The following is an 8,202-nucleotide window of genomic DNA, read 5'->3' as shown; positions in this document are numbered from 1 at the left end:
CCTCCCCCCATGATGAACTGCATCCCTCTATACACTTTTCTTTCCTTAAGTTGTTCCTTGTCGAATATTTCATCAGAACAGTGAGAAAGGCAACTAATGCATGCAATAATATGTTTCAATACATATGTAGTATTTAAATCATACTAAACACACCTATATTCCCCAATATTTAGACATTTTAAATTTTGGTGAAGTAAAGTTTATCATTTTTTTTTTCATTGACCTCACCTTAGTGAACAAACAAACAAAAAACTTCACAAAAACCAAATGGTCAAATTTCTATTTTTTAGGACTGAAAAAATGACTTCTAAATTATTCATGTTGGGCTGGAACTCTGAGGATTCATTAATTCCTTCCAAACATGAGCACAGATGATACCTCTTCTGTGTAGCTCTCTTCAAATACCTAGGTTCCTTTATTAAGTCACCAGCTGGAGACATTTGCTGTCAGTTGTGGAGACAAGGAAGCAAGAGGGAAAAGAGAAAAAGGCTTGTGAGATATGATGTTGCCAGGGTGGAAAGGGTGTGTAATGTACCCCCACAGTTCCTACGTCTTCAGTCTGTTACACAGCCAGCCTGACCACAGTGGAGGCTGAGACAGGTCATGAAACATGGATTTGGAAGAACAGTTGTTTCTGTCATCTCCTCGGTTGTTATGAAAACTAAATGAGCTGCATTTGGAAACCACAGAGAAATATGTTCATTCAGCCTTATTTAGAATTCTTACTTTTGTTTCTGTGTTGTCAAGTGTGTGGGGGCGCTTCTGGATGACAGAACATACATAATTTGTTTATCACAAGTAAAACATGTCTGTAAACTGTCTGTTCATTTTCCTCCTGTGCAGGTTGGCTTTGAACTACTGACTGCTAACAGGCTGGGCTACTCTTCCCATGGTGGTTTTTATTGTTCTAGGAGAAAACATTTTGAGTAATCTCTATACAGCCAGATGTTGCCTGGTAGTCCTCCTAGCTCTGGGAACCCAAGACATTCTTTTTTCTTTTTCTTTTTAAATTTATTTTATGTATGTGGATATTTTGTCTGCATGTAAGTCTGTGCACCATGTGTGTACCAAATGCCCACAGGAGAAGTTGTCAGATCCCCTGGAACTGGAGTTACAGTTCTAAGCTGCCATGCTGGAAATTGAACCTGGGTCCTCTGGAAGAGTAGCCAGTGCTCTTACCTACTGAGCTATCTCTCCATCCCCAAGGCTTTGTTTCTTGTTGCTCTAAAAACCAATTTGATATCAAAATCTTGCTCTTGAATCACCTCTGATTATTCATGGCTAGTCTGAAAAGAAGTGGTGCTCAGGAAATGGAAAGAGGAGAAAAGAGTTACTACTCCAAGGAGAAAAGGACCACTGCTCCAGGCCATCAAATTCCTAGAATAGAGCAGTGGGCCTTTGTGTAAATAAGGGTTTTACTGGGTGGGGAGGATTAAAACATTTGCTAGTCTTATAGAGTAGGGGGAGACAAAAAAAAAAAGAAAGAAAGAAAGAAAAGAAAAAAAAAAGAAAAAAATTAATTCCTCGTCCTAAACACAAGTCTTAGAGTATTTGATAGATAAGACTCATATTTGATATTTCTTATAGATCTCTTTTTTCTTTTTAACACTTTTCTTCAAACTCATTAAGATGCTAGATCTCTTTGTTTTTCTGTCCCATCTTGGAATATATACTGTATGATGAAACTGTAATATAAACCTCTATCCATGCTGTATGAAAGGATGGCATGTAATAATAAGTCAGAAGACTCTGTAGCCAACAAGATTTATCATGTCTCATTCAGTCTCAGAGCTGTTCCCATAGCAGAAGAATCAGCATATACCTCACTTGTCCTGTAGTCTTCCTTGGTTTCTTTTTTCATGTCTATAGCCGAGATTTTCAGGAGGTCTCCCCAAATCAAATCTGATCTTCATTAATTTTGAAGAGAACCTTTAATCCCAGCACTTGGTAGAAGAGCTAGGTAGATCTCTGTGTGTTCAGGGATACAGCCAGCATTGGAGACATATGCCTTTAAGACCTGGGGGGGCCAGGAGGTGGTGGCGTACGCCTTTAATCCCAGCACTCGGGAGGCAGAGCCAGGCGGATCTCTGTGAGTTCGAGGCCAGCCTGGGCTACCAAGTGAGCTCCAGGAAAGGCGCAAAGCTACGCAGAGAAACCCTGTCTTGAAAAACCAAAAAAATAATAATAATAATAATAATAATAATAATAATAATAATAATAAAGACCTGGGGGGCTGTACATACAGACAGTGACGAGGCAGTCACGTGTTTGGGTTTACAACCAATGAGAAGGCAGAACAAAAGACTATGAAAAGACATACACACAGGAAATAGCTCTCTTTGGAGAGCTAGGACCACCGCAGGAGGAAGGGTGAGATTTTAGCTCTGAGTTCTGACCTCTTGGCTTTCTCTTTTACATTGGTTCTGTTTCTTATTTAATAAGACGGTTGGTTACATTACAACTAACCTCTGAACTGAACTGTAAGCTGCCCAATGAAACGTTTTCCATTATAAGAGTTGCCATGGTCATGGTGTCTCTTGACAGCAATAGAAACCATAACTAAGGCAGACTTCACTTACTGGATGTAGGTGGGAAAGACAGTCCTTACTGGTATAGGGAAAGGATTTTAAAATGTCCTTACCAAAATCCACTAGAATCTCTGGATGTGCTCACAAGAGCCTCCATTTTTCTTTGGCCTCTAAAGTTGATCTCCAGAGTGATGAACCCACAATTGGCTTTTTATGACCTTTCATAGCTGTTGGATTAGCTAAAAGTCAATGAGCACAATGTCCTTCCCATATGGCCTCTAGATAGAGAAGAGATATTTAGCCATCATTTAATTTTTAGGCTAAAACAATAGTGATCCTGTCTTCCTTGGCTGTGGACAGGTGCTTCAATGAGCTAAGTTCTGAAGTCTTATATACTGGCAACATCTTTTATCAAAAAGAAAATATTAGTAAGACATAGTTGTCTAAATAATATCTCATGTAGACTTGTGTCTAATGCTTGGGAGTGTGGGCCCTTGGATCATTATCAATCCCTAATATTTGGTTATACTTTCTTGCTGAGTGTTTAACACCATGCAGAGACCGAAATAAAATTTTCATTTTATATTGTCAAGGCCAGTTGAGAATCTAGTCCTCAGGAGTTACCTGGGCTTGAGAGGAATCTCTCACTACGTGAGCCTTTCCTTACCAGTTGCCTATGTGAGAATAAGGCAAAGGATTTGCTTAGCCTGACTGTGCTTTGGAAGCACAGGGGGAATCTTTCCCCTCTGTTGACTGATAGCAGTTCCAACCATGCCCCCAGGGTCGTGCATACCTGGCAGGACACTTAGTCATCTCCACCTAGTCATTTCCGGGTCATACGTCCTGCGTGACCCATGCCCCATGGTTACCGTGGTCATGTAGCTGCACAGACATGACCATGTGATCTATATGCATGCATGGAATAGCCACATGGGCCTTGTGCGCAGGCGCATCCTGGACTTTATAAGGAGGCGCCATGTTCCCCTTTTTCTCTCTTGCACGTGTCCTTCCACAGGCTTGATCATATCTATCCCTTTCTCTTTGTCTTGATAGAACTCTTGTTAGTGGATTCTGTCATGTGTTGTGACTTTTCCTTTGGGGCAAGAGCGCTGAAAACCAAACCAAACAAACAAAAATAAAACCATCATTGACCCTCCTCCTTATAGACTGGACTGTGGTTAGAATTCATTGAGTGGGATCTCCATGGCCTTCCTGAACAAGAGAATAGATGACTTCTCACAGTTATAAAGTGTTCCTAGAGATGGCTCACAGTCTCCTGGGACCTCATCAACCTTGGAGGGTGAAGGGAAAATATTCTTCCTTTTAGTTCCTCTGACCACATTAGAATAGACTTCAAGCATGGCTATTAAACACCCAGAAGATCCATCACAGCAGTCTGGGACTTTTAACTACTTTATACTACTTAAATAGCCAGACATTCCCAAATAAACTTTGATTAGACATACATTTTAGTCAGTCCTTGTAACTGTTAATCTTTGGGTTTGCAAACTTTAAGTCTCATCCTGTATGTATTTTAAATAACTTACTCAGAACTTCATAACTTTCAAAAGCTGTTTAGTCTTTTCCACTTTGGAAACATTCAACCATCTTCATTTATATAAGGCCTTCTTTACTAAAACAATTTCCATATTTACATTTTTCTAATATTTACTAGTGCTCTTTCTTAATACTGAGACACAATAACATTAACAAATAAACTGATCATCTGTTCTGGGAATTTTCTCCCTGAGGTAGTAGTACCAAGCAATGCCTCTTCCCTCTTCATAAGGTCCCAAGGACAAGTCAAAGTTCAGTTTCACTGGAGTGCACCCTGGGGGACCAATGAGTTCACTGAGCATGGGTAAGTGGTTACTAACAGGAATGTAGGTACCTGAAAGCAGCACAGTGGAAAGTTTCTGCCCAGTTTACATAAATAAAAGGATTGTTCCAAGTCAGCCTGAGTTACAGAGTGAGACTGTCTCAAAACAACAACAATAGAAATAAATGAAAAAGGAAAATTTTCTAAAGATTTTATTGCACACATTGCATTAGAATCTTTTTTTACAAATCAAGCTAATAGGTTTTCTGCCCCCCCCCCCAATAATAAGTTTCTCCATTGACACAGCAAAGCCAGATCAAGCCAAATTAAGAAAGTATAACAACAGGTTTATTTAAGCAAAGCAACTCCCGGTCAAAGTCCAGTCCCAGAGATTGAGGGCAGAGAAGCTGCATTCCCAAACTAAAGCAGAAAGACTTTACAGGTTGTAGGCAAGGGATGATGATGTGTCTGCCAAAAGCTGGGTTTGTGCCCAAATACAGTCAAAAGCTGAGCACTTTGGGTGGGGACTTGGGCAGCTTCAGGGGAAGAAGCTGTAGTAGCCATCAAGAATTCAGAACTGGGATTTTCATGCCTTTCCTTTCTTTGGAGACTCTCTGAACAGGTAGGGTTTGGAGAGAGAGACAAATAGAAATGGAGCTTTCCAGATCATGCAACAGCGAGTTAGAAGTTCCAACTGAACACAAGCATAATCACAGAGTTCAATCTCCTTGAGTCTTCATGTTGACATAAAAACATAGCCCTCATCTCAAAATGGATAAGACATAGTTTTATTAGGAGCCAAATCTAAGTGACTATGGCCTGGGAACACAGATTTAAATTACCTCAAATTCCATGTTCTAATGTGGTAACAGTTTGATGAAAATTTTCTAGTAACAAAACAGACTAAAATCAAGGCACTTTTCAAACTTACTGGTGGGTACAACAAGTAAGCAAGTTAAAGTAAATTGGGAGTGGGTTAAAGGGTAGGACATAATGACTTCTGCTATAGGCCTCTGCTGTACCATCAGGATTTAAACTGATGGTACTCTTAGCCTTTTTGGCTGGTGGAATGCCAGTGGCCATTAAGAATATACAACAGATGGCAATTAAAAATTCAGGTGTTGACCCACCAAATGAATAACTCTCTGATGGAGGAATCTCATCAGCAAGGCTTATGGGACCACAGACTCTGAAAACCAGTTGCTTCTGTCTGTAATTTTTCTCATGTGCCACTACATTTCTGCCCTAAAAACAGCTATGGGTATTTTCCCCATGGCTTGTGTGTTTATCTTGTGAATATATCTCATCTACTGGTTGCACATATATCTGTGGATGGTCAGAAAGATTTCTTCTTAAATTGTATAATTTTGATGAGTAGAAATAATATTAGGATATTTTTCATAACTCAGACTGACATAGGAAAATAACAGTATTCTCAGCTACAAAGACAGCTTTTTCAAATCCAAAATAGACTAGTTGCCTCTGGAGATAAACTTTACAAGGACAAATTCCCAAGTGTCTGTTTGTTGAACCAAAGTCAGTCACAAAGCAAATTTAGTAGACATAATCCTTTCAGCAATTGATTTTCTGCATGTACACCCAAACTCAGTTTATGATACAAGACTCAAGGTTCAGCCAACTAACTGTTTATTGTTTAAGTCCTGAATTTCAATGTTACTCTCTGTCAGAGAGCTCTGACCACTTAGAGCTATAAGCTTGCTTACTTACTGGATAGTCAGTGTGACATTCTAAGTCTGAGAGAAACCGTGTGATTCCTTACGGTATCAGAATGGCCCTGTCTTTTATTGTTTACTCAGGAAATGCTTTGTGACCCTGAAAATATAACTCATATTTGTCCAGAGTTTTTGCTGCAGAGACAGAGATGTATATGTAGGTCAGAGATGTATGTGTAGAGGAGAGTGAGTGAGTGAGAAAGTGAGTGAGCAGAGTGAGTGAATGATGTAGTAGTGTGTGAAGGAATGTAGCAGAGTGGAGAGAAGTGTGCATAGAAAAGAGATGTGTTGGGGAAAGCTGTGGAAAAAATGTGTAGTCATGTAGAGGAGAGATGTGAAAAGAGAGAAGTGTAGAAGAAAGATATGTGCTGTGTAGAGACAGAGAGATCTTCAGAAAGAGATTTTTCAAGATGAAGTAAAAGAGAAAATTACCATCAGAAAGTGTGTGTTTCCTCTTTTAATACCCCCCCCAATAGAAAAAGTCTAGCTCTCACTGCATTCTTGGATTTTTTCGCATACCCTGGGGGCTGCCTGGAGGCTGGACCTTCCAGGCAGCGTTAGTGGAAACAAAGGTTTTGTTAAATTAATATAATGTAAAAGGTTTTTTATCTGTCAGTTAGAGCGATGGGAAAGGAATGGCTATTTAGGGGGCTATAGCTGGCCTTAGATAAATTGTATTCAGCCTCTAGACCTGCCCCATCCCAACCTCTCCACAGTCATCAATGTTCCAGTCAGTCATCCTTGCAGAAGGATCCTTGAAGATACGCTCCTTTTGGGGAACTTTTATTTACATCATTATGTTCTCTCCTATGTTGTTATTTTCAATATCTGTGAAGCCACATATTGTTCATATATTCTACAGTATTTTGGCATTTCACTGATTGTTACATTTCTTTACTATTTGTATTAGTCAGGGTTCTCTAGAGCCACAGAACTTACGGAATGAATCAATCTGTCTGTCTGTCTGTCTGTGTGTCTCTGTCTCTGTCTCTGTCTCTCTGTCTCTCTCTCTGTGTATGAATTTATTAGAATGATTTACAGGCTCCAGTCTAACAACAGCTAGTTATGATTGGAAAGTTCAAGAATCTAGTTAGCTGTTCAGTCCCACAAGACTGGGTGTCTCCCAACTGGTCTGCTGGGATCTTGAAGAAAGAGTGGATGGGCTGATGGAGGTAAGTGCAAGCAGAGGAAGAACACCCATCCTTCTTCCATTGTCCTTATTTAGTATTCCAATAAAGAATGTGGTCCAGAGTAAAGGTATGTCTTCCTGCCTCAAGGTGTGGATTAAAGGCATGTGCTATCCAACCTCAAAGTCTAGATTAAATGCGTGTCATCCAGCCTCAAGATCCAGATCAAAGGCATGTTGTCTTCCTGCCTCAAGATCTGGATCACAAGTGTGCCCCCATTTCTGAATTATATAGTTCATTCCAGATATAGTAAAGTTGACAACCAGAAATAGCTGTCACACTGTTGTAGTTTGTTTACACAGTGACAAACATTTTATGCTAGGTCCTTCGATTGCCAGGAGCTCACTAGATGACCACTCAGACACATTGTACGGACAACTGAAAGTCTTTCTTCCAGCCAGGTGGGACCACACTCAAGTGTTTGGGGGCCTAGGTGTGGCTCTGAGTGTTCAGATAGCAGGGTTTGTAAGAGCAGAGACATCTTGACATCGCTTTGTTAGATGGAGGAGATTCCTCACAAACAGGCAGTTTTTACAAGGGCTAAGTTAGCTAGGATATCCTGACCTTTGGTTCCTAGAATAGAGTTGGATAGTTTTCCATGGGATTCTCCATCAAGGAGATTCTAGGTAAATGTGGGAATGGCTACAGCGAGAATACAAGATGGAGGCACCCCTGAACTGTTAACTGTCTTGCCCTGTCTTGCCCTGTCACACTGTGTACATGCATACATCCTTGATCCTTGATTCTTTTTTTTTTTTTTTTTTTTTTTTTTTTTTTTTTGAGACAGGGTTTCTCTGTGTAGTTCTCTGGCTGTCCTGGAACTTGCTCTGTAGACCAGGCTGGCCTCAAGCTCACAGAGATCTGCCTCCCAAGTGCTGGGGTTAAAGGCGTATACTACATCACCTGCCCGACTCTTACTTCTTTATTAACCTGTT

This window comes from Peromyscus leucopus, chromosome 6, assembly GCF_004664715.2.
Source record: "Peromyscus leucopus breed LL Stock chromosome 6, UCI_PerLeu_2.1, whole genome shotgun sequence".
Taxonomy (NCBI): Eukaryota; Metazoa; Chordata; class Mammalia; order Rodentia; family Cricetidae; genus Peromyscus; species Peromyscus leucopus.
Note: the sequence above shows the minus strand (reverse complement) of the source record.